Source organism: Podarcis filfolensis, assembly GCF_964270895.1.
Source record: "Podarcis filfolensis genome assembly, chromosome: 17".
Taxonomy (NCBI): domain Eukaryota; kingdom Metazoa; phylum Chordata; class Lepidosauria; order Squamata; family Lacertidae; genus Podarcis; species Podarcis filfolensis.
In genome coordinates, this window is record NC_139621.1 from 19,608,964 (window position 1) to 19,636,096 (window position 27,133).

At 44.5% G+C, this 27,133-nt stretch overlaps 1 protein-coding gene across 2 annotated transcripts in view; it reads left to right on the top strand.

The window, feature by feature from the left end:
- The first annotated feature begins 13,559 nt into the window (after positions 1-13,559).
- The window catches only part of JAK2 (Janus kinase 2), an 81,040-nt gene continuing 67,466 nt past the window's right edge, over positions 13,560-27,133 (top strand). Inside the window, exons 1-2 of one of the 2 annotated variants that reach the window (XM_083592920.1) lie at positions 13,560-13,973; positions 14,476-14,556. The gene's annotated coding sequence lies outside the window, so the exon portion shown is untranslated. The remainder of the gene's footprint in view (positions 13,974-14,475; positions 14,557-27,133) is intronic. The other variant, XM_083592921.1, reaches the window with a different exon arrangement.

A 27,133-nucleotide genomic window follows, 5' to 3' on the forward strand; every position in this document is an offset into this window, starting at 1 on the left:
TTTGAAACTTGTGAGACTGGTTTTACAAGGGGCGAGCAGTAGGAAATAAATTAGCGCATGCATCCTCGGGAGGAATGCAGATGCTAACTTGCCTTCTAAAAAACAGAACGGATGCACAATGTCCTCTATATTGCTGTATGTGGCTTGTATCCCTGCTTGACACCAAATGAGGATGAGGAGTCTTCTCTGGTATTTAACACCACAAGTTGCTGCTGGCTTTTCTCACTGTAGATGAGTCTTCTTCATCATCTTCTTCTTCTTCGACCACTCGTAGCTGAGTAAGATTGTCTTCCACAAACACGGTTTTAACAGTGAGTCCGTAAGTGACAGTGGAGGCCAATTCTGGATCCACACGTCCTTCCACAATGGGGACATAGGTTTCTGAACAGGAGTGGATCACGGTGAGGGTTTGCCAATCGTGCCTTCCTCTTAGCACATTTCTCTCTTTCGACCTGAGTTCGAGCGTCTTCAAAGCCCATGACACCTTTGGTAAAGGCTGTTCTCCAACTGGAGTGCTTGCACGCCAGTGTTTCCCGGTTGTCGGTGTTTATACTACATTTTTCAAGATTTGCCTTGAGAGAGTCTTTAAACCTCTTTTGTTGACCACCAGCATTACGCTTTCCATTTTTAATGTTCAGAATAGAGTAGTTGCTTTGGAAGACGATAATTGGGCATCCGCACAACATGACCAGTCCAACGAAGTTGATGTTGAAGAATCATTGCTTCGACACTGGTGATCTTTGCTTCTTTCAGTACACTGCTATTTAACACCACAAGTTGCTGTTAGCTTTTCTCACTGTAAATGAGTAGCATTTTGTTCGCTTCCTGAAGCATACAGGTTACATGGCATGACATCACTGCTGCAGAAAACTGTTCATGCACCTGTGTGCTACGTGCAACTTGTTCAGTTGTAGTTGCACAAATGCAATCACTTTTTTGTTGTTGTTGCTGAAAACAATTAATTTAAACGGCTCTACTCTGAGCAGAACTTAGGTGGATACAATCCTCTCTGCTCAGTTCATTAACTTTGTTCCACTCCAGTGGCGTAGCGTGGGTTGTCAGCACCCAGGGCAAGGCAAGTAATTTGCGCCCCCTAACCCGTGGATTTGCGCACCCTAACCCTAACCCCCAGATGTTGCGCCCGGTGCAGCCGGCCCCCCCCCTGCACCCCCCACGCTACGCCACTGTTCCACTCTAAGATGAGAAGCTCGGTGCAGGCCAGATCAGATAACTGAAAAGGAGGTACCTTTCGCCTAGTTAAATTGCCAGCCCCCTATTTAATACGAAAAAGGCTACGGTTGTTACAGTGGTAAGCTGAAAAACATGAGGAAATGGTTGGATCATACCCCAGCTCACTGTAACTACATTGTGATGCATTGCGCACAGGGATATTGTAGCAATCTGCCGGTCTGAGAGTGTTAAAAGTTCATAGGCATGTGCAGTTATATGTACCCCCGTCATGTCTTGCCTTCATTCCAAGGCGGTTACTGTGTCATGAAAAGAAAACCACCACTTAGCTGCAGGACAAGAGTACAAAATTTCAATGGCTGGACAACAAAATGTGCTTGTTTTCGGTCATTCTAGCTATAGACAAACCTGGCTGGCTGTATCTCGAAACCTTTATTGCAAAACTCAGGAAGCCTAAAGCAACCAAAAGGATTAGCTAGGTCAAAGTACTGACTGCATTTTCCTTTGCAGGTAAATATATCAGTAAATACTTCTTTGCACTGCTTCTGGGAAAGGCAAGCCCAGCGGATTCTGCAGCCTGCCCTTAGGGTAGAACTGTCTCTTGGCTGCAAGCTGTGCAATTGTTGTTTTTCCTCCAATGAATGCTCATTTTTTTCTACGTGCAGAAGTTACTGGTGGTTTCAGGTTGAGTGGTGGACAAGGGAGATATACCCTTTTGTTTTTTCCATTTTTTGTTTTTTTCCAAGAGGAGGTTTTTATTTTATTTTATTATTTTATTTTTCCAAAGAACTTTATTGAAACTTAACATATATACATAATAACCAAAATTCCCAATGATTCCCTCACATAAAATATAATATCTAAAGTACAACAGCTGCATAATTATACACTTAATTATAAAACCCACCACCCACCCTCTACTTCCCTCCACAGAAATTCGACTTCTTTATATTTCTTTCTACTTTCCCCCCTTGCATTCTATAATTGCATTCTATACATTATTTTTGTTAAATTCTGATTTTTCCTTCTTTATTGGTTTTGTTATTGCTTACATTTTTTTATTCTACGCCTATTCACATGTCATTTTTAGAACAACATTTTGACATATAATCTTTGAAATACTTCCACTCCATTCTTAACTTTTGATTGGATTGATATCTTATAATTGAAGTTAATTTTGCCAATTCTATATACTCACTTAATTTACAAATCCATTAAATGGAAATCTCAGGACACACCAGCAAAGGAAGAGTGGATTTGTAAATTGGGAGAGATGCCCTTTCAATGCCAAGGAGATGAAGAGCTACACAACTTTTAGAAGACACCTGAAGGCAGCCCTGGATCAGGAAGTTTTTAATGTTTGACGTTTTGTTATGTTTTTGTATGTGTTGGAAGCTGCCCAGAGTGGCTGGGGCAACACAGCCAGATGGGTGGGGTATTATTATTATTATTCCAGCTCTTTCTCAGTAGTTTCCCCTTGAGGTAAAATAATAATAAAGGTAAAGGGACCCCTGACCATTAGGTCCAGTCGTGACCAACTCTGGGGTTGCGGCGCTCATCTTGCTTTATTGGCCGAGAGAGTCGGCGTACAGCTTCCGGGTCATGTGGCCAGCATGACTAAGCCGCTTCTGGCGAACCAGAGCAGCGCACGGAAATGCCGTTTACCTTCCCACCGGAGCGGTACCTATTTATCTACTTGCACTTTGACGTGCTTTTGAACTGCTAGGTTGGCAGGAGCTGGGACTGAACAATGGGAGCTCACCCCGTCGTGGGGATTCAAACCGCCGACCTTCTGATCGGCAAGCCCGAGGCTCTGTGGTTTAACCCACAGCGCCACCTGCGTCCCAAAAATAATAATACAGGGATCCAAATCTTCTTACTGAAGGAAAAACTGTCAAGAACAATGGAGATAAGCGAATACTAGGGGCTGGTCACCTGCTCATGTCACCTGCCACCCCCGCAAAACCCCCTCACCAACCCCCCCATCCCTTCAGTCACCAGCCCCCTCCAAGCCTCCCACTTTCAGTCTGCCCCCTACCAGTTAACCCATTCTTTTTTAACGTCATGCTGCTATAGATCCCAAGGCTTCTGCCTCCAAATCAGGTGCATCTGGGCATTACTTGGAGGGAAGGAAAGTCTGGAAATGCATGGAGGGAGAGATGTCCCCTCTGCCCCCTTAGACCATCTCTCCTGAGGAGGGGGTGTCTGTGGCAGCCTGTCAGGAGTGTGTGCAGGAGCCAGGCCCTGTGACCAGTAGGACTTTGCAGGACTGGGACCTTCCTAAGTTTGTTCTGAAGAGGCAAGGTGTGGCCACACAGGTGAGGCCGATTGGTAACTCACAGCACCTGGTGGCAAGAGCCAGGAAGGGATATAAGGTCAGCATTTCCCTTTGGCTCTTTGCCACAGCAACACGCTTCCTGCTTTGCTGTGTTTGGCTTCTTGCTTCCTGATCATTGAACCTCGGCTTCTTGACTCCCTGCTTCTTGATGTTTGGACCCTTGACTTCGTGACTCCTTGCTTCCTGACCCTCGGACCCTTGGCTTCTTGACTCCCAGCTCTCTGACCCTCGGACTCTTCGCTTTCTGACTCCTGGCATCTGCACTCCCATTCCTGCTCTCACCCTGCCATCTTGCCCCCAGTCCCGACGTCCCCAGCCAGGACTTCGATCACCCGTGACCCGGACGTTGACACAGCCCAGGCAAGCCATTCCCTTTAGACCGCCTCCTGGAGAGCTGTGGAGGCAGAGGTCATGACAGGCCTGGGCAGCTTCTCGGCGCCCGCCCTGCTCGCAGGAGAATGGCATCTTTGGTGAGGTGGCAGCAACAGGAAGCGGGCAGGAGAGCTGAGGAGCTGCCCCAGCCTGTTGTGGCCCTTCCTCTGTAGTTTGCCTGGGCTGACTGCCGCCACCCTCCGATGCTGCTATGATGGGCTGGCAGTTCTCTGAAGGCTGTTGTCCTGCTGTACTTCACGGTGCCACCTGTCTGTGGCCAGGTGAACTGCAGGGTGACGGCACTCTTAAGATTTTATTATATTGGAGGTTTCCAACCTATTTGAGTCCACGGCTCCCTTGGCCAACTACATTCTTCCTGGGGCTCGCCTGTGGGGAAATGCGCTCAGAGCCTCAGGAGCCTAGTTATGTCACCCCTTGCCTGCAAAGCCAGCAGCCCCTCGGCCCTCTGTTGTGGAGTGTTCGCTCAGCCTCCTCTCCTTGGGAGTCCTCCAGGCAGCCACTACAACCACCCCTGATCTCTGAGCTGTCCTCTCCCCCGCCCTAGAGAGAGGTGCCTCCTCTCAGCGTCCCACAAGGACCTGGGACAAGGATGCACCCAGCCTTAATGGCCCGACAGAGACTGGCCAAAGGTGAACGTGAGGCCAGCACCTTACTCTCCTTAGGAGATAGTAGTAGTAGTAGCCAGGCCCACATGGTGGAAGGGCTTCACTTGGGCACCAGGCACTCGGCTCCAAGGCACTGAAGGAGCGTCTCCACCCCCATCGTTCAGCCCGGACACAGATCCAGTGCCGAGGGCCTTCTGGCGGTTCCCTCATTGCGAGAAGTGAGGTTACAGGGAACCAGACAGAGGGCCTTCTCGGTAGTGGTGCTCTCCCTTCAGATGTGAAGGAAATAAGCAGCTATCCTATCTTTAAAAGACATCTGAAGGCAGCCCTGTTCAGGAAAGTTATACCCAGATGGGCAGGGTATAAATAATAAATTATTATTATTATTATTATTATTATTATTATTATTATTATTATTACTGCACACAGCAAGCACAAGGAAGGCCATTGTGGCGCCTGCCTCCCACTTGTCTGTCTGTCCATTCCCAACAGCAGGGGCTGGCTGGCTGGGCTCCCTCACCCCCTTTCTTGCTTACTCTGAGGCCACCTCAGCTCCTGGCAACCAAGAGGCACTATTTGCCTGGGGCGCTTGTAGCCAGGGCTGCTGCAACAACCAACCACACAATGCTTTCGGAGGCTGAGATGTGAGAGGGCATCAGAGGAGGGAGGGGTGGAAAGATGGACAGAGGCCAGTGTTTCCCACAGCACCCCTGACTATCATTCAAGGCACCCTAGGGTGCCACGGCACACTGGTTGGAAACCACTGCATTATATCATAACACATTTCCGCCTCTCTGTTTCCCCCCAAAGAGCATTTATAGGGGATGAATTCAGTCTTTTTTTCCTACCACTTATTTTCCCAATTCACACCTCCCCCACTTGCTGTTTGGGAGGGGGTGACCGAGATGCGTTCATGCTAGTAATCTCACCTTTGCCGCGCTTCAAAGGTTTCTCCAAACAACCTGCCGCTCATGTTCTGCCTATTGCAATTTTCGGCTCTGGCAAGGCATTCCCTGTGCTTTTATGGAGGAGTTTTGCGAGCCATCGGAGGATTTCCCAATCGCCACTATCAAAACTATCTGACGTGAGCCCCACCCGCTGCCCTCTGCACCATTAGGCATTGTTAACACAAAAGTTGGCTTTGGCTAAGTATTGGCTCATCAGTCTTGCTCAACTTGGTGTGATGAGAGAGCACCACCGTGTTTTCCGAAAGAGGGCATCGCCATTTTAAGAACTCTAGAAGGGATATGCGGACTGACATGTGAATGGCTCTGGTAAAGGGCTTCATACGACACCCCCCTCCTCCTTATGAACATGTAACAGGGCAGAAGGATTGTCGTTACTAGTCACATTCCCCACAGGCTAGCCACACACTTCACTGGGAATTGCACACTCACAGCTCTCGTGGCGAGTAGACCAAGACAGCAGGGTGAAAAGAATGTATACGGATGACTGGAAAGGATACGGAGAATATCTGAAGAATCATTGTAAACACATTAAAATGTTGACAGTGTTAGAATAAATTCAGCAAGAAATATTTTGATAGGAAACGAGAATGGGGGGGAATCGACTGTGTAGCAGAAAAGAGTTAATAATAATAATAATAATAATAATAATAATAATAATAATAATAATTTATTATTTATACCTCGCCCATCTGGCTGGGTTTCCCCAGCCACTCTGGGCGGCTCCCAACCGAATATTAAAAACACAATACAGTGGTACCTCTAGTTACATACTCTTCAGGTTACAGACTCTGCTAACTGAGAAATACTACCTCGGGTTAAGAACTTTGCTTCAGGATGAGAACAGAAATCGCACAGTGGCAGCAGTGGGAGGCCCCATTAGCTAAAGTGGTGCTTCAGGTTAAGAACAGTTTCAGGTTAAGAACGGACCTCTGGAACGAATGAAGTATGTAACCAGAGGTACCACTGTACAGCATAACAACAATAACAAAAACCATGGATGGGAGGGGGGATAATGGAAGGGAAGTGATGATAAATGTATATTTTGTATTTGGACTTGAAGTTATCTGTTTAAATTTGTTAAAAAACTGAAAGGGATATATTTTTTATTAAAGGAAACCCTCTAAGGCTATAGTGTTTTACCATGGGTTTTGAGATTATGTGGGGTTTGCAAACGAAATATAAAAAGGGCAATTGTGTGCATGTTTACTCAGGAGCAAGTCCCACTGTGTTCAATGGCGCTTATTCCAGATTCGTTTAGTGTGGAATTGGCTATAGAAGTGCTTTGGCATTTAGAGCTCTGAAACTGCAGGGTCCCCGTCCCCCTCTTAAATTCAGAGGCTTAAGTGCAATTTTTGCCCGAGTCAGAACGGTGGCCTTTGCTTTGTGACACTCAGAATATTCGTGGGAAAGGATGCGGAATAATGTCTGCATAATGTCAAAACCCAAATATCAGCATATATGTAAATGGAAAGCTGCCATGAAAGCCCAGTATGGTCACATTTCATTTCAGAAGGTGCAAACTCTTCAGGGCTCTTGGATGTTATTTAAAGCCATGATAAAAGAAGCTCGGATACTGGTTTCATTGCCTGATATGAATGTAGCTCTGCTTGCTTTCTCTTTTCTCATCCTTGGAGTTTCTAGGAGCCTTTCCAGGCAATGTGGCTCTCCAAAAAAAGTATTTTTCTTGAGACGACCTTCAGTTGACTACCTCACATGTTGAGGGAAGGATTGGCTTTATATACCCACCATTTATACTCACACATACCAACATATGCACCAGTGGCATCAGTATAAAAGGGCTGTATACACACACACACATTTATGCATGACAGAAATTGATAAGCAAATGAATTAGAAGAGTTCTGCTTCCTTTCTTTATCAGTCAGTGCAGGAGATAGAAAGATTTGGTATCATTCCCCTTTCTTGGCACACATATCAAGCTTTTCTCCAATTGGTCAGAACAAAAGTCTGCTCGTGATCATTTCTGTTGAGATCCAGGTAACGTATGTTTTTTCAGTTTTTCCCTCACAGTCATGAGGGCTAGAAACTTACCTTATTAAAGATGAACGCTTAGAAACCGAGCCACATTCTACCAGGGCAAGTGGTAGAAATCTTTCAGACCTTTACTGGATTTCTAACTGTTTGTTAACCCAACCATTGCCCTTGCCCTTGCCCTTGGAGTCTTTTTTGTTCCTAAATGGAGGGTAAAAACCGTAACTTTTAGATTATTGCAAGATACATTTAGTACATCAAATCACTAGGTCGTGCACCTGAGTGCACCCCCTACTCACAGACTTTCAGTCTAAAGCTAGACACAAGTGTTTATATCCAATGTGGGCACAAGCAGAATTCCCCTTCCTTTCCTCTCCGTTGTAGCCTCCCAAAAGTAGGTACTCTGAAGGGACCCCAGCTCTCCATAGCAGATTTGGGGGTCATGTAATTAATAATAATAATAATAAATAAATAATAAATTTATTTATACCCCACCCTTCCTGGCCAGGGCCAGGCTCAGGGAAAAAAAGTTAAAATACAGCTTAAAATGCAGCCTCATTTTAGTAGTAGCCCATAGATCAAGACCATAAAGGGAGGAAACATCAGATATTCTCCCAAGCCAGCTATCCATAGGAAGATTTATATACCAAATCCCATATAAAGGGTCAGAGTGATTCTAAGCCGAAGGCCAGGCGGAACAGCTCCATCTTGCAGGCCCTGCGGGTAGATGTCAAGTCACGCAGGGCCCTAGCTTTTTGTGACAGAGCGTTCCACCAAGTCGGGGCCAGTACTGAAAAGACCCTGGCCCCAGTTGAGACCAATCTAACCTCCTTGAGGCTCGGGGCCCCCAAAGTGTTGTTATTTATGGAGCTTAAGGTCCTCCACGGGGCATACCAGGAGAGGCGGTCCTGTAGGTACGAGGGTCCTAGGCCGCATAGGGCTTTAAAGGAGGAGGGAGGAGAATAAGAAGAAGCTCTGTGGTGTGAGCAGGAATCTATTCCAGACGAGCACCACTGGATATCACCCAAGACACATTCCAGAGAAGAAGACGAAGAATCTTAGAACTGTAGAGTTGGAAGGGACCATGAGAGTCATCTAGTCTAGGGCTGCCACATTCCCTAAAGTGAAAATCCAGACAAAGTTGATTATTATTATTTTGGTCAAAAGCTGTTGGGGTTTTTTTGGGGGGGACACACACATCTACCTCCTCCCCAAATTATTCAGTGGGGCTCAAACCCATGACCTTGAGATTAAGAGTCTCATGCTCTATCAACTGAACTATCTGGTTGCCAGGAGGAAAGAAAGTGGGACCAAGTGAAAAAAGGTCTGGTACTTGTATGTAACAGCATTCATTAAAATTTAGGATGAATGATTCTGTTTCTTGCTGGAGGGTTTCTGCTATAGAATAGCTAAGCCCTTTTAAACGCTCATTTCTGTTCCCTGTGGGAGTGCTTTCTTTACAGCGACTCTGTATTGAAACAGCTTCCCAAAAATCCTGTCCTGACTTGAGGAATTATTTTTGAACTAGACCTATTAGGGTGGTTCCATCAGCTTCCCTGCCAGGAAAGAAACACGATAGTGATCTTCTGTTCGTATCAGTCACATTTGATTGGAAGCTCAACTTCTCATTTCCTCTGAGCTTTCAGTCTGCGCAGAATGTCTTGTTCTGAGTCTAGAGAAGCTGGGCCTGGGAGTTTTGTACTCCATGAAGCAAGAGCGGAATGCATCCAAATGCTTTTTAAATCTCTTCCAAGTGAAGCAAAGCAGGCCTTTGTGAACTAGGGATACCATCAACGATGGCTTGGAGACAAATGACACTGGCAATGTAATGCTCAGGCTAAGGGCTGATTCACAGAGGTTTCAAAGCAACTGTGCGCTATAGCCCCCATAACATGTTCTTATGGTAAAGTAAGACATGTAGGAGTACAGTGGTACCTCGGGTTACATACGCTTCAGGTTACAGACTCCCCTAACCCAGAAATAGTACCTCGGGTTAAGAACTTTGCTTCAGGATGAGAACAGAAATCGTGTGGCGACAGCGGGAGGCCCCATTAGCTAAATTGGTGCTTCAGGTTAAGAACGGATCTCTGGAATGAATTAAGTACGTAACCAGAGGTACCACTGTACATTTTGTACAGTTGCCCCTACACCAGTGTGCTGAAAATTTAGGTGCAATGTGCCCCATGGAACCTAACTGCACAAACATACCGATGCTCAGAAGTTTAAATAGAAGGACTTAGATCTACGCCTCTGCCAAAAAATTGCATTTCTAAATAACTTAATCTACATGAGCTTCCGGTGGGTTCTAATAACATTTCAGTTGAAAATTTTATTAGAGCCAGGTGGAAGTTGGAGCTTTCGGGACAATTGGACTTAAAAGGAGTAAGAAACAAGATTCGGGCTCCACTTTTAAGTATGGAGGTCTGGCTGGAAGAAACATGGACCTTATGGGGACAGAGCTTCTCCGAGATCTGGTGTTTAATACTAAAGACTATCAAAAAAACCAGCAGAGAGGAATTGAGAGAGAATTAAGAGCCTCGGATGTGAGGTCTCCAGGCTGATAGTAGATTAAGACTGATGGACATCTGTTGGGGATCGAAACCGGGGAAGGGGGTGGTGGGGTTTGGGAATCCAAAGGGTGTATAATTATAATCTGTTTTTTTATTTTGTTTTGTTATTAGTAAGAAAATTGGGGAATTCGTGGAAGGGAATTTGGGTCGACTTTAGAAAAAGGTTTTAAGAATGAGTACTGATGTATAAATATGGATGTTTATAAGTGAAAATTGGTTTTTTCTTTAAAATGAACTAAATATAAAAAGGTTAAAAATTGGGGATAAGAACTTGTTGAACTAACAATTTGAATTGGAATATAAGAAGGGGAGGTGTGGGGAAGTCAGGGAAATATGTCATTGAAAATACGGATTGTAAACTTTATGTGTTTTTTAAAAAAATTTTCTTTTTCTTTTTTTTTCTTTTTCTTTTTTTTACTAAGATGGAAAATTTTAATAAACATTTATTAAAAAAAAAAATTATTAGAGCCAATGCAAAAAAGAAGAAGAAGGAGAAAAGGTAAAGGACCCCTGGACGGTTAAGTCCAGTCAAAGGCGACTATGGGGTTGCGGCACTCATCTCGCTTTCAGACCGAGGGAACCAGCGTTTGTCCACAGACAGCTTTCTGGGTCATGTGGCCAGCACAACTATACTACTTCTGGCACAGTGACAGAAACCAGAGCGCATGGAAACACCGTTTACCTTCCTGCCACAGCAGAACCTATTTATCTACTTGCACTGGCGTGCTTTCAAACTGCTAGGTTGGCAGGAGCTGGGACAGAGCAACAGGAGCACGCTCCATTGGGGGGATTCGAACCGCTGGCCTTCCGATCACCCAAGATACTCAACAAAGAACACACACATACCCAAGCCCAAGATACTCAACAAAGAACACACACATGCTATAATAATCTGATCCAATACAAAAAGTTATATGATAAAGCATAACTTTAAAATGGAACGACTTATATCAAATGAAGCAATAATCTATTAGAATATAATCGTACACAATAAAATTAACACTCAGAACATCAGCAAATAATAATTGAACAGGAATTCAATCCTAACAATTACAGTAAATAACCACTCAACTATGATCAATAAAAATACAAGTCACAATGCATAAAATACCACAGTACATACAAAATAATACAAAAGGTTTTGCATTTACCCACTAAGTAAGAAACAGGGGAAAGTGAAACTAAATACATAATCTCATCCCCAGATAACAGCAATAGATATTCCTCACAAGAGAACAGGAAGAGAAGAAGGGGAAGGGCAGATATTTTTTACAAGGTTATTTAACTTTTTGACTGCCAGATCTTGGGTTAAACTTCTCACACATTATCAAAAAGTGAAAATTCAGGCACAAAAGTTGTTGAGGGTTCTTTGTGGTGGTGGGGAAACAGTTGTAAAGCCTCACTTCACCTTCAAGCCTGCCTTGTGTATGGAATAGCACACATTGGATACACCAGATTCTGCTGAGGTAGCAGACCCTCCAAGTGTCCCTGTTTTCCAGGGACAGTCCCGGTTTCTGATTTGATCCCGGAATGCCCTGCTTTTCTTTAGGATGTCCCTATTTTCATTGGATCAATGTTGGAGGGTATGGAGTTATCCAACCCCACACTAAAGAGATAAGGAGCTATACAACCCTTAGAATTACTACAGTCATACCTCGGGTTAAATATGCTTCAGGTTGAGTGTTTTCAGGTTACTCTCCGTGGCAACCCGGAAGTAACGGAGCACATTACTTCTAGGTTTTGCCGCTTGCGCGTGCGCAGGATGCAAACGGGGCTCCGGAACTGATCACGTTCACATCCAGAGGTACCACTGTATTATTAGTCTACGGGTTTTGCATGATATTTTTGTATAATGCTTCTATTTTTGAAGAAAAAATATATATTTCTGCCTTAGAATTTTTAAAGAATTGACTTTTGATGATAATGTGTGCTTGGTGTTTCTCATTCAGTGCTGAATATATATCAGTTTATGGGTAAATTGATGCCGCACAATAACTTAGTATTTAAAGCTCGGGTGCAGTGGTGTAGCCAGCCGCTCGGGCCCCCGGGGCAAGCCATCCACAGGATGGGGCGAGCCGGGGCAGGGAACCAGATCCTGCCGCCTTCCAGGAGAGACGCGTGGCTCAGGAGCACTGCCTCCATGGTAAGTGGATGCCCGGTGCGGCCCGCCCCCCAGCTATGCTAGTGCTCAGGTACATTGCAGTGGGGTTAGACTAGATGATCATGGTGGACCCCTTCCAACTCTACAATTCTAGGATGATGATGATGAAGATGAAGAAGAAGAAGATATAGAATAAGAGAACAAGAAGAACATGCAGTTTAGAGAAGATTGGAAAACGTTTATTGAATATATGGGAAATAACTGTAGCATTAATAGCTGGCAGCCTTCAGATGAATTCAACAGTGTAAACAAGTTTTGATGAGTATAATCAGGGCCAGATTTAGGTTTGATGAGGCCCTAAGCTACTGAAGGTAATGAGGCCCTTTACATGTCCTTTGTCAACAACAAATTGTTGCTGTTTTTTTTGTGTTGAATATATCTAAAGTATCTAAAGCACATAACAAATAGGAGCCTACACAACACAAAACACACTTGCTGTATGTAGCTTTTATTTTGTTTGTTTTTTATCCTTATTTTGGAAATGTACATCCAGTTTTTTTTCTTTAAATTTTTTGAGGGCCCCCAAGAGAGTGGGGCCCTAAGCTATAGCTTGTTTAGCTTAAATGTAAATCCAGCACTGGATGTAATAATGGAATTTGTTGTTGTTGTTTAGTCGTTTAGTCGTGTTCAACTCTTCGTGGCCCCATGGACCAGAGCACGCCAGGCACTCCTGTCTTCCACTGCCTCCCGCAGCTTGGTTAAACTCATGTTAGTACAGTCATACCTCATGTTACATCCGCTTCATGTTACGTTCTTTCAGGTTACGTCCTGCGGCGACCCGAAGTACCAGAAAGGGTTACTTCTGGGTTTCGCTGCCCACGCATACGCAGAAGCGCAAAATGATGTCACGTGCATGTGCAGAAGTGGTGAATTGCGCCCCATGCATGCGCAGATGCGCCGCTGCGGGTTGCGCTCTTTTCATGTTGCGAACGGATCCCGTTTGCAACCAGAGGTACCACTGTAGCTTCGAGAACACTGTCCAACCATCAATAATAGAATACTGAATAGTATAGTTTTTGTGAAACATGCAAGGGTTTATGATATGCAAAATGAACCATGGAAAGAGAAGAACGGAAGTCATTGATATCTTAAGGATGTAAAAAATGAGTACTTTAAATGGTAGAAAAGAAAATTTAATTAAAAAATTATATTTTAAAACGAAGAAGAGGACCTCCCGAGAAATCTTGGAGGCAGGCATCGGGGTCGCATCTCGCAAGGTGACCACCGGGTCGCTCTGCCCAGCTCCGTCCTCGCGTTCCCTTTCACCCGAGGCGCCGCCTCTCCGAGCGGATCGCTCTCCCGGCTCCGACGTCGGGCGTGGGCGGCGCGGCTCCTCCCCGGCGCTCGGCGGCTCCTCCCCGGGGCGGCCGCTGCCGTGCGCCCCTGCCTCTCCTGGAGAGCCCGTGCGTCGTGACGCAGCTGGCGAGCGCGTCCCGAGCGCAGGCCCTTCGCCGCGTCCCGCGCCGTCTGGGTCCCGAGCGGAGGAGGCGCCTCTCTTCTCCTCGCTCCCCAGCGCCGCCGGGCGAAGCGACCGGGAAGAGCCGGGCGGCGGAGAGAGAGAGGCGGACCCGCCCGGGCGCGCTCCCAGGCGTGCACCAAGCAGCTGGCCCGCCCCGACGGGCGTCGCTCCATCTCCGGCTGCTTCCTCCTTGCCTGTATGTAGCGGGGGGAGCCGGAGGGAAACCTCGGCTTCCTCTGCAGCGCCGCCGTCGCGGGGGGAGAGTCGGTGGCCAGCTCCCCACGCGCCCGTTTCCCGAGGTATTAGCTCCCGGTCCTTCTCCAGGAGCTGCGTTGCGCCCGGGCGCCTTGCTGCGCTTTCGCTTCCCCGGTGGGGCGAGTTTGGGGGCGCAGCAGAGGGTTTGCTGCCTGGCGGGAGTGGGGAGGAAAGGATAGCGGGGTTGGGGGTTAAAGGAGGCGTTGGTGGGGTTGTTACTCCGGCCTCTTTCTCTTTCTTTCTTTCTTTCTTTCTTTCTTTCTTTCTTTCTTTCTTTCTCTCACTCCCTCCTTTTGAAACCACAAAAGCAAAACTAATTTTACGCAGGAAACTTCGGGCGGGTTGGGCTTCCTTCCTTCCACCCACCCAGAGAAATTCCCTTCCCAGATACGAATGAAACCAAAGTGCAACCCTATCAAAACGGGGTGGATCGCTTGGGATATTCAGAGTTATGAAGGCTAGGGGTGTAACCCACCCCCTCCCCACTATTTTCACCCTTTCTATTAAAACAATATTAATGAAATATTTTAATAATTCTCTGTTTAGGCTGTAGTTGCAGTCTGAGGTAGAAAGATGTGAACTCTTTCCTCGTGGACAAGAAGAGGCCTTTCTTCCACCTTGCCGATGGTGTGTATTTTTATTTTTTAAAAAAACTTTTTGGGGGGTGGGAATCGGTGTTTAAGTAATGCACCTTCAAAATATAGTTAAAGGGTTGAGGAGATTTCCCTCAGGTGCCTATTGTGTTTCAGCTAAGGGGTAATTATTGTAGTCCTTGTGCATATAATTATGTTATGGTTTGTTTTTGCGCTTTCTCTTTTGCAGCATGGAACTTGTTTTCCAGCTGCTAATCTGCTTCTTAAGAAGGAAAGATTGTGTGGGTTGTTGGGGAAGGGGAGATCTGGGGCAGCGAACTTTTTATCTTCGGTGGGAAGGAGTAATGAAACGTGCAGTTTCAGTAACAGAAGCCAGTGAGGCTGTTTAGCTCTCCATCCTCTTACTTGATCACTCCAACTTTCCTGGTCTATATAGGAAACAGATTCCCTTTGACATTGCTGAATTGTAACTTGGGAAAATAAATGGAGGATGAAGGAAATGAAAAATACCAGTAGGAAACATGTCAGGCAATTTCGTAGATTTTTTAAAGCTGTTGCTATTTAACAAAACCAAACCAAACCAACCAAAACAAAAAACAGTGTCTGTATATGAGCTGTTGGTTTTCAGACAGCAGAATCAGTGTGAATTATATGGGAGATACATGATTGTATCTTCCAACATCCTTTTCTTTGATTAAAAACAGCTGTGATGTGGTCTTGGCTAATAGCTATGGAGGGGGAAAGATAGGTACCTGTAGAAATTTTGTTTGAAGGGTGTGGGAGGAAGCTTGCGATCCATCTAGTTTGGTTATTCATTGTGTTGTGCAAACTCATTCCTTATATACTTGCAATTTATTTTTTTGTCAAATGTGCATGCATTGTATATGCAATTCATACATTAAAAAGAAGAAGAAGAGCATTAATATTGCTGTCAAAAGTTAAGGTTTCAAGCTCTTCCTGACATCTGTAAAATGTTTGTTGCTTTGTCGCCTGGCCAACTGCTGCCTTCCTTGGTGTCATTTCCTTGTGGGCTGATGCTACGGGCAGCAGATAAGAATATTGCCCTTTTCATCAAATCAAATAGTTGATTTTTCCACCCTGCAGTTGGTAGTGTTTTACTGACATTGGAAGAGGAGTACAGGACCTCTGTTCCAAGTTGGCTGTTGCAAAGGAGTGTAAAACCTTGATTACAAGTTGGAGCGAAAAGCCCCCTCCTAAACGCAAAGCAGTGAGGAGCTTCATAGTTTTCATGGTAATGTTTTCTGCCACTGTTACACTGCTGTCGTCCCGTCCCCCCCCCCCAGCATCCTCACATGTGTGTACACATTCCATGAGAGTCTTGGCTGTCGGTCGTGGCCCTCAATGTTGGATGAAGAACATGGAACTCCCTGCACAGTTTCTGCTAAAGGTTTTGATGCATAAATCAGATTGGTACATAGGCAAAGTGAAGGTTACAAGATGTAGCAGGTATCTTGTATAAAGGGCCAGGTATAGAGACATGGGGACACGGGTGGCGCTGTGGGTTAAACCACAGAGCCTAGGACTTGCCGATCAGAAGGTTGGCGGTTCGAATCCCCGTGGCACCTAGGACCCACCTAGCAGTTCGAAAGCACGTCAAAGTGCAAGTAGATAAATAGGTACCGTTTCAGCAGGAAGGTAAACGGTGTTTCCATGCGCTGCTCTGGTTTGCCAGAAGTGGCTTAGTCATGCTGGCCACATGACCTCGGAAGCTGTACGCCGGCTCCCTCGGCCAATAAAGCGAGATGAGCGCCGCAACCCCAGAGTCGGCCATGACTGGACCTAATGGTCAGGGGTCCCTTTACCTTTACCCTTTATAGAGACATGGCTAAGTGCAAGCAGATAATGTTGATCCAATAAGCCACATGCTCCCTGGACCTTCCTTTTGAAGAGTGGGGTAAGCGCAACTCTTAGCGTGGCAAGTGGTCAGCACCCAATTAACTCCCAATTAGTTGCCTTCCTGAAAGAGGGACATCCTCACTGACAGGAGGAGACGTCTGCCTAGGGTTGGCCAATGTCACAGGGCTGGAACAGTCCTCTGGCAACCCACTTTGCCCCTGCCTTGGATCCATCCTCCTTGCCAAGTTTAGACATCTCCAACTCCCTGAGCACCTCCTGTTCCTCCTTAGCATCTGACCACCCCCTGCATGAAACCTGCAATAGCTTCATAGCATCGCCCCGTTTCTGAAGTGCCCCCACTCCAGTCATGAGGTTTGGATTTGCCCGGATAGCATTAATGGAATTCGGCAGTTAATTGGGGGCATGCAAGTCACCTGTGTCTTGCCAGAATGGCTCTCTTGGCCATAATTGGTCCAGTGAATCAAATACCTGCAACTTAGGGGTGCCCAACTCCAACTCCCTGAGCTCCTCCCATTCCTCCTCAGGATCCGGCCATCTCCTCCATGACACTGGCTCTCAATCACACATACTCACATGTTTAGAGACCTGCCAGGAACACTTTACTGTGAGGGATGTGGGTGGCGCTGTGGTCTGAACCACTGAGCCTCTTGGGCTTGCCAGTCAGAAGCTTGGCATTTCAAATCCGCATGACGGGGTGAGCTCCCATTGCTCTGTCCCAGCTCCTGCCAACCTAGCAGTTCGAAAGCACGCTGGTGCAAGTAGATAAATAGGTACCGCTGCGGCGGGAAGGTAAACAGTGTCTCCGTGCACGCTGGCTTTCGTCACGGTGTTGCGTTGCGCCAGAAGCGTATTAGTCCTGCTGGTCGCATGACCTGGAAAGCTGTCTGCAGACAAACGCCGGCTCCTTCGGCCTGAAGCGAGATGAGCACTGCAACCCCAGAGTCGCCTTTGACTGGACTTAACCGTCCAGGGGTCCTTTACCCTTTTTAGCTTTACTGTGAGGGCAAACACTACTGTAACAGTTGCATTCCTATGGCAAACAAGATTGCCATGTAAAAAGCGGAGCCTTTTAGAAAGAGGAAGTTTAAAAGCAAGGGAAGCTTCCAAAGGGCTTTGGAAGCTGCAGAGCAGGCATAGGCAAACTCGGCCCACCAGATGTTTTGGGACTACAACTCCCATCATCCCTAGCTAACAGGACCAGTGGTCAAGGGTAATGGGAATTGTAGTCCCAAAACATATGGTGGGCCGAGTTTGCCTATGTCTGCTGCAGAGGCTTTGTTCAACTGGAAAATGAAAGGCAAGCAAGGTGCTTAACGTTTGGTATTGCGTTGCCAATGCCAGTTATGCAGGAGTTAAAGTACAGCTTTGGAAACAAACTCTTTAAAGTTAACCCAGTGGAAGCAAAATGTCCTCAGCTACAGAATATTACTAAAGGATACTGAGTGCCTCTTGTGTAACTGTATAACTGTACGCTATGCTTACTCGTGTTCAGTGCCAGTTAATTACATAAATATTACCTTATTCTGGTTGTAGGGTTATATATCAGCCTTGGTATATTTTGACAGGTGGCATTTTACTTTTAATAACAGCTTCATTAATTGGGAATGAGTGTGTGTGTGAGTGTGTGCAGTGGGTGTTAATTCAGCTTTGGGAAGGGCAAAGTATTTCACAATTGGGAGTTAAATATTCTTGAAAGAGGCAACTTAGGAAATTGCTCTGCATTTATTGTGCTTTTAAAACCTGGTCACTGAGTTCTTTTTGCACGGTCCTTTTTTATATCAAAGGCAGTGTCCAAAATCAACATCTGTGGTGCTTTGAGAGTTACAACTATGCAACTACAACTTTTTAATATACCAGAGCATTAAGAATATAAGTTTAATTCTGTATTTTTGAAATGTGTGTGTCTGACTTAACTTTGTTGCATATTTGATGTAGTGCACTTATTTTCAGAATACGCTGTTCTGTGAAATATTTGTTTTATGTATTGAATTTGTATACTGCTCTTCCTCCCAAAGGAGCCTAGGGCAGCAAACACATCCTCAATGTTAAACAAACCCGTCTAAGAGTAATCTGTCTTTCCTAGTGTCCAGTGTCTTAACTAATGCCAAACTAGAATTTTCCACTCTCTCATTATACTCAACAGATCCCAAAGTACTGAATAGTGTATCAGTATGTACTATAACATACACTCATTGGTATCATTAGCATAGTCTGAAGCCTCCACTGTAAATTCTTGTAAATTGATGCTTCTGACTTACATAAGAATGTTCTGGTTAACCATGGTGGCAAAAATTTGTTTCGATATTTTGAAAAAAAATGTGGATTTTGTTTAAGTTTGGGAGTTGAAAAGATGTAAGAGGTGATATAAAATGTTAGTAGTCTAACTCATAGTTAACCCATTGATTTCAGTGAGTCTTGTTTGAGTATGAATTAGGTATTGTTTTTAGTTGAACTGAGTGTTGATTCCATATATTTGCAGAAAGGGAGAACCAACATCAAACAAATTATGCTTTCTATTCCCTCCCTTTCAACTCCATTCCAGATTACTGCATTTTCTGCCTTCAGTGCATCAGCAAAAAGCAGATTTCCACTGTGACTCGCAAGGTCTTTAAACAATGTAGTTAGAGACAATTTAGTGTCTATATCAATATATACAGAACAAACAACACAGTGTGCATTGCTTTATATTTGCTGAATGTTACCTGCCGTTTCACAGATCCAATTTGCTATGCATTTTACTCCTAGGGATAATCACATCTTCTAATACCATATTCTTTTGTTAATGCTCCTTGCACACGATCAGAGTTATTCTGCAGAGTTCAACTCTAGTGAATGCTCACTCTGATCACAAAACTCTGATTTTACTGATCAGAAAACGTTTTATCCAGTGCTGATCCAAACCCTTCTTCCTGCCCCATCTCATTGCACCCATTTAAGAGGCTACAGTTCTTTCTCATTTACTGTCTCTCTGTGTGGAACAGAAAACACTTTTACAAATGCTGTCACCAGTGTCTCAGGTTTGGAAATCCATCCTAGTGCTCTCATTATGCCTTCTTTGCACGCTTGTGTTGCAAACATTCAGAAAACCTGCCACAAGACTTGGAAGCGAATATGAATGCAGCAAGGAACAGCCGTGTAGTCTGTTGTGAATCATGAAGATCTGGATCACTTGTATCTGCCACAGTTCAGAGCTTCTGCTGCAATATCTTTTGGTAACTGTTTCCATGGCAGGGAGCACATTATTCCAAAACACGGTTCAGACTCTTGACAAGCATATTTATATTTGCTGTATCCTGCTTAGATGTTTTCGGCACAAGTTAGCAGCATGTAAACATTCTTATAAATAAAACGAAAATACTGGCATTGGAAGTTCTCGCAGACAGCAATATCTGCCATTTCTTTTGCTGGCATCAAACATTTAGGGTTTCTTCTTCTTCTTTCGATAGAAAACAATGGATGCCACCATTCTTCTTTATGAGTGTCATATACCAACAGCAGTTGCTACACCAGGCAGCAATTCGGAAATGGGCATGCTCCAAGCATCTGTCAAACAATTGCCTTCTGATGAGGTTCTTTGGGCTTTGGTATATTGGCCTAGACTGGTGTTGTGGTGATTCTGCATGTGAAAGGGCAGGTCCTGTGACCTGTGTCAAGCTTTTCTAGGTCTTTGAACACATATGCATATACTGCAACTCTGTTTAACGTTAGTGGTGAATATCCGGTTCATAGGTAAAGGTAAAGGGACCCCTGACCATTAGGTCCAGTCGTGGCCGACTCTGGGGTTGCGGTGCTCATCTTGCTTATTGGCCGAGGGAGCTGGCGTACAGCTTCTGGGTCATGTGGCCAGCATGACTAAGCTGCTTCTGGCGAACCAGAGCAGCGCACGGAAACACCGTTTACCTTCCCGCTGGAGCGGTACCTATTTATCTACTTGCACTTCAACGTGCTTTCGAACTGCTAGGTTGGCAGCGGCAGGGACCAAGCAACGGGAGCTCACCCTGTTGCGGGGATTCGAACCGCTGACCTTCTGATTGGCAAGCCTTAGGCTCTGTGGTTTAACCCACAGCGCCACCCGTGTCCCATTATCTGGTTCATAGGTTTGCATATATCCCCTGTCACTGAGTACCGTATTGGCCCACGTATAAGCCGCACCTTTAAAATTCAGGGGGAGGGGAGACAATACCCAAATATAAGCCGCTCGTTTTACCGTATGTCTGTGTTTTAGCAGCGACATAGTAAAAGTCAATTTTTGTAAGGTCATGAATTTAAGCCGCACTTTTCATGGTTGGAATTTGGGGGGGGGGTGCAGCTTATATTCGGGCCAAAATGGTAATAGGCAAAAGGATGGGGGAGAACACTTCTTTTAATTAAAAAGTGTAAATATAATTTTATGCCTATCTCATAAGAGATGTGGATATTCAACTAATGCAACCGAACCGCTCCTGAATCTGGTCCAAATTTTAGAAAACAAAGGAATCACATAGATCAGTGGTTTTCTGGTTTGGGGATAGGATCAGAATCTTATTCTGATTTGTGAATGTATCCTTGACTCACTTGATGTTCCTATACTCTAATTATCTGCTATAATTAGATTTACAGGAAGTAGAATGGCACCTGCTATAGCCTTAGAATGGCAGTTTCAAAAACTTCCTACCTTAGTTGGGCATCTTTAGTGCTCAGTCATCAGTTGACATCAGAAATAATCTGATTCTGTACATTTTTAATAGATTTTGGGATGATGGGCTTATTGAGTCAGAGAGAGCAACTGATGTAAGTTAAATAGCTTCTGGGCTTCATGCCTGTGCCACACAAATTTCATTGTTAGAGTACCCCCACTTTTTTAATGGCTGCCAATACCAGCTACCTTTAATGGGTGTAGTGTATTCACACATATTGTTAACTTGCTTGTGATGGTTCTCTTTTGTGCAGTTAAGCAGCTGCACGTTGGAACAGTTATTTTCTAAGACCGTTGTTAAGGCAGTTCCTCTCTTGGTTATAAAAATAAGTATCGATTAATTTTTGTTTACACTTTGTCAGATTCGTTCACACTAAACAGCTGCATGAGTTTATAACCAGGCATCTCAGGTCAGCTGGAATATGTTAACTATATTTTGCAGAAACAGAACATGCAAAACTGAAAGTATACAAGCTAATCATTAGTCTGCTATCTTTTTGTGGGAAGCTATATTTACATAATAAGACAAATATAATTCATATTATTTAGTCTATGGATGCAATCACAGAACGGTGTTTTCTCATTGTATATTTGCATGGGAAATGTCACTTATCTAAAGAACTAAAATAACATACGTTGACATTCTTTCCTTCTCAAAACAGTTCTTCATGGTTACATTTTATCTTCAGTCTTTATCCTAATTGTATATTGGTTGGTGCTGAAAATAATTCAACTTCCAGGGAAGCAATGTCTGTATCTCTGCCAGCAATGCACAGGAGGGGGGGGGGGTCCACTTTGTGGCACCTGAATTCCAAATCCTATCCCTAATCTTGGTAAAGTTCTACCTATCTCCACCCCTTTCTTCCTACCCAAGAGGAATAGTGCAAATCATGAACTTCTAACTAATTGCTTAAATGTCCCTTGCTGTATTCTTTGGAAAACTTTACCAGTTATATAAATGCTAGAATTCTGACACTGCATTGATAAAACATATAGTTTTATGACTTTGCATTGCAGGTGATGTCTTCTCAATCAAACCGTTGCATATTTATTGAACCTTTGTTCTCTCAACTAGTGGGACCAATTCTAAATGTTGTTGCTTTTCTACCAGTGCTTTTATCCCAAAGCATCTGCACTTCTCTGTTCAAAATCTACATGTACTCAGTGGATGAACTCAGGACTACTATGAGATATAAATTACAAATCCACCCATCTATGATTCTGTGAGTCATTGTGCTTACTAGACGGCCTTGATCAAGTCACAGTTTTCCAGCCTTAGTTCTACATTTGTAAAACGGGGGAAATATCCACTTGCTTTGTATAGTTGTAGTAGTAGAGGGCTGTGCAGCACTGCTTCACTGTAAAAGCGTTTATGCAGTTGACTGGCAATTACAACAACACTGGCAAAATGCTCATCATTGTGACAGGAAGCAACAGAGAAAAGACATGGTTCTCGTAGGAGTACCTGGCAATAAAGTGAGTTTGTGGCTTTGCATATTGCTGTGACCGTTTCTCTTGTTGATATATAACGCCACTGGTTATATATCAGCACTGGTTATATGCCCAGGGCTGCCTGGGAATTCGTAGAAACCCAAAAATATTGTGATTTTTAAATAGTGTAATTTGGCAGTTTGGACTTGCCACACCAAAAATCGAGTGGATACACACCAAAGTTACTTCTCCGTCCACTATCTCGATTCAAAATAGTGTCAAGCATCGAATAACACACCCCCTTCTTTGCAAGAGACTTGTCTGAAAGAGCTGCTCTGGAAAATTGCAATTGACATGGTGATAAACTTTTAGTGTGTCCAAACTCTAGCTTTTGGCAGATTTAGGGGAGAGTGGCTGGTTTGGTTGCACCAGTCATGAAGCCTTGGGGGTGCCATGGGGGGCTGTAAATATGATTTAGGATGGAGCACAAGCATGGGGGGCAAATTTGGGTGTTGCACACCAATGAAATGGAGGCAGTGAAAGATTTTACTTTCTTGGGCTCCATGATCACTGCAGACAGTGACAGCAGTCACAAAATTAAAAGATGCCTGCTTCTTGGGAAAAAAGCAATGACAAACCTAGACAGCATCTTAAAAAGCAGAGACATCACCTTGCCAACAAAGGTCCGTATAGTTAAAGCTATGGTTTTCCCAGTAGTGATGTATGGAAGTGAGAGCTGGACCATAAAGAAGGCTGATCGTCGAAGAATTTATGCTTTTGAATTATGGTGCTGGAGGAGACTCTTGAATGTCCTATGGACCGCAAGAAGATCAAACCTGTCCATTCTTAAGGAAATCAGCCCTGAGTGCTCACTGGAAGGACAGATCCTGAAGCTGAGACTCCAAGACTTTGGCCACCTCATGAGAAGAGAAGACTCCCTGGAAAAGACCCTGATATTGGGAAAGATGGAGGGCACAAGGAGAAGGGGACAACAGAGGACGAGATGGTTAGACAGCGTTCTCGAAGCTACCAGCATGAGTTTGACAAAACTGCGGGAGGCAGTGGAAGACAGGAGTGCCTGGCGTGCTCTGGTCCATGGAGTCACGAAGAGTCAGACACGACTAAATGACTAAACAACATACCAATGAAATTTGAGACCTCAAGGTCCTCCACTACTTTTGGTGGCTTGGTCCTGTGTGACTAATGCACCAGCATAAACTCAGTCAATGAGATCACTCTCTATCCCCTTAGCTGCAAGATTCCTTCATTATCCACTATGTATGAATTGTGATGTGTATCCTATTGCCTTTGACTTGGGAACAATCAGGCAGAAACATACATGCAAGTGAGGCATTCTTTGACTGCATTTCATCTGAAATAAGCCCTTGGGCTCATGAAAGCTTATATTATGGATTAAATGGAAGACTATTGTGGATGGGATGGGTATAAAAAAGGATCGTGAGAAAGGAGAAATAATAATGGAAAATAGCTTCAGAGAAAACGTCACGGGTGACTAATGATACGAACCTAATGACCTGGAAATGGGTTTTGAATTATAAATTCCTTCCTCATTCTAACTGTAGACCCAATGTCTACAGTAAAGTTAAAGTCCCAAAAACATTGTCAAGATGATTGAAACAGATTTAGTTTCTTTTATTTTTGAAAGACCCAGCTTTTAAAAAATTGGCATATGTATATTCTATCCTGCCTCTCAGTTGTTTTCAGTTCTTTGGCTTGCTTCTTTTTGCATATAAGGATTGGTCTTCTGCCTTCTGAAACTGCCAGAACTAATTTTGAGTCAGCCTGTGTATATTTTAATGTAGCATTATTCAGAGGAAATGGGGGAATATGCATTCTCAATTGCATGATTCATCACTAGAGAGACCTAGCCAGATGCCACCCAACAGAATTCTTTTGAACAATGCCACTGCCTTAATGACAGATTTCTCATGTAGTCCAAGTGTCTTTCAAGAACATGAGCCAATATTTTCTCCTCGCCCCTTATGAAAGCAACCTTGTATAGTCATACAATGCAGCAGAATACTACTTGAAATGAATAGTCTTGCTGGTATGGAAATTGTATGAGTTGTGGCTTGGAAAAGTACCTCTCAAATGTCAAACTTGGGGATGTCCCTAATATTTCAAACGACCCTGTATTAACATTGCAAAGTACTTCATTCTTAATACATTTCTGTTCCACTGAGTTTTCCTAGTACTGACTTAGAGCCAAGCTAGACTTTGTTCCCACCAAGGGGGATGCTGTTGGAAATAAAATAGCCATACTTACACCTCTCCCTATCATATTATCTCTAGGACAGTGGTTCCAAAACTCTCACACACACACCTGGGCAACTTGAAAATTGTTGAGAGTACTTGGTTGACCACTCACGATGTTTCTGCCTGCTGTAACTATGGCAATGCTTTGGGTTAAATGCCGTACGCTATTAAAATTGCTTTTTTATTTCTTATATATTGCACGCTATTATATTAAGCCTGAAATTCATGGAATTCAAATTGTAACACCAAAAAATGTAAGATAAGAAACAGAAGAAACAATAAAATGCAATTAAAACCAATACGGATATTTAATGCCACCGATATGCCACCTCCCATAAAGGTTAAAGGACCCCTGACCATTAGGTCCAGTCGTGACCGACTCTGGGGTTGCGGCGCTCATCTCGCTTTATTGGCCAAGGGAGCCAGCGTACAGCTTCCGGGTCATGTGGCCAGCATGACTAAGCCGCTTCTGGTGAACCAGAGCAGCGCACGGAAATGCCATTTACCTTTCCGCCGGAGCGGTACCTATTTATCTACTTGCACTTTAACGTGCTTTCGAACTGCTAGGTGGGCAGGAGCAGGGACCGAGCAATGGGAGCTCACCCCGTTGCGGGGATTTGAACTGCCAACCTTCTGATCGGCAAGTCCTAGGCTCTGTGGTTTAACCCACAGCGCCACCCACGTCCCACAGGCCACCTCCCATATTCAACCACAAATCCACAGGTGCCCTGCAGACCACCTGGTGCCGCTCCTAGACCTAGACCATAGTTCGAGAACCCCTGTTCTAAGAGAATTTGCCATGTGACGCACTATGACACCCTGAGTTTCCTTGCCACAGTCAGTGGTAGCCAATGCCATGAAGCAAGGGCAGAAAACTCTCTTTAAGTGGGGGCAGGGGGAAGTCCATCTTGCTACAACCAGTTGGATAGAAAAGCTATTCACCACGTGGTTCCTGGAACTGGGGTACAGGTGCCAAAACAGAACAGTTAGTCGCCATATCCCTCCTACCAATGCGTCAGCGCTATTTATTTATCCCCCCCCCGAAACGCACAAACGAATATGCAATTCACATCAGTGGCACATTGTTAAAATCACGTTTTTAATAGTTCTTAATTGGTCGCCGCAAACATAAATGAGGCTCAGTCTCAGCAATAGTGGCCAACCATAAGTATTTATAAAGACTGGTTGGTGTGTGTGTGTGTGTGGACTATGGGTAGGCAAACTTAGACCCGGGGGCCGGATCCGGCCCAATCGCCTTCTCAGTCCGGCCCGCGGACGGTCTGGGAATCAGCGTGTTTTTCCATGAGTAGAATGTGTCCTTTTATTTAAAATGCATCTCTGGGTTATTTGTGGGGCATAGGAATTCATTCATTATTTTTTTCCTTTTCAAAATATTGTCCGGCCCCCCGCAGGGTCTGAGGGACAGTGGACCGGCCCCCTGCTGAAAACGTTTGCTGGCCCCTGAACTATTATTGGATTTTTACTTGGCTCGTTTCCTGTATCAAAATCAACAGAGAAGCGGTGGCTGAGGACTGCAATAGCCTGGTACAATACTTTGTAACTTAAATTAGCAGGGGATTTTATTACCTTTTGGCACAATTACCGGTAGTCACTTCCTCAGCCAGGGTTTTGCCTTCTCAAGGAGTGTCCCCTGTGCTTTTACTACGTTGCATATTCCTTCAGACAACTCAAGTTATCCTGTTCTTTTTAAAGTCTTCGGCGATTAACAGTTTTGTGCTATTTGTATATCTCCTTGTTCAGAATGAAATGGACCTCCCTTAGCCCTGCTACGGCCTCTTGGATGCAATGCAGGCAGACACTGAAGAAATAATGTACCTACTTGAGCTTGCTTTTAGTTTTGCTGCAACAGTTCGCTGCAGCAAGAGACAAACTCCTGGTCAATTTGAAAAGCAGCTTATTTCTTAGACCAGGGGCCAGCAAACGTTTTTAGCAGGGGGCCAGTCCACTGTCCCTCAGACCTTGTGGGGTCTATATATATGGGACTATATATATTATTTTATTTTTTGGGGGGAGAAATGAACGAATTCCTATGCCTCACAAATAACCCAGAGATAATTTTAAATAAAAGCACACATTCTACTCATGTAAAAACACGCTGATTCCTGGATCATCCATTGGTCGGATTGAGAAGGTGATTGGGCCGCATCCGGCCCCTGGGCCTTAGGTTGTCTACCCATGTCTTAGACATTAGGAAATGCTATACAAAAAGTGTATGCAAGCAGAACTATTTCGGATTGCAATGCCTAATATTTTTTTAGTAATTTTATGTCCACCTCTTTTTGTGGTGCAGGTACTTAAAAGTGGCTTACAGTTAAAGCTAGTATAGAAT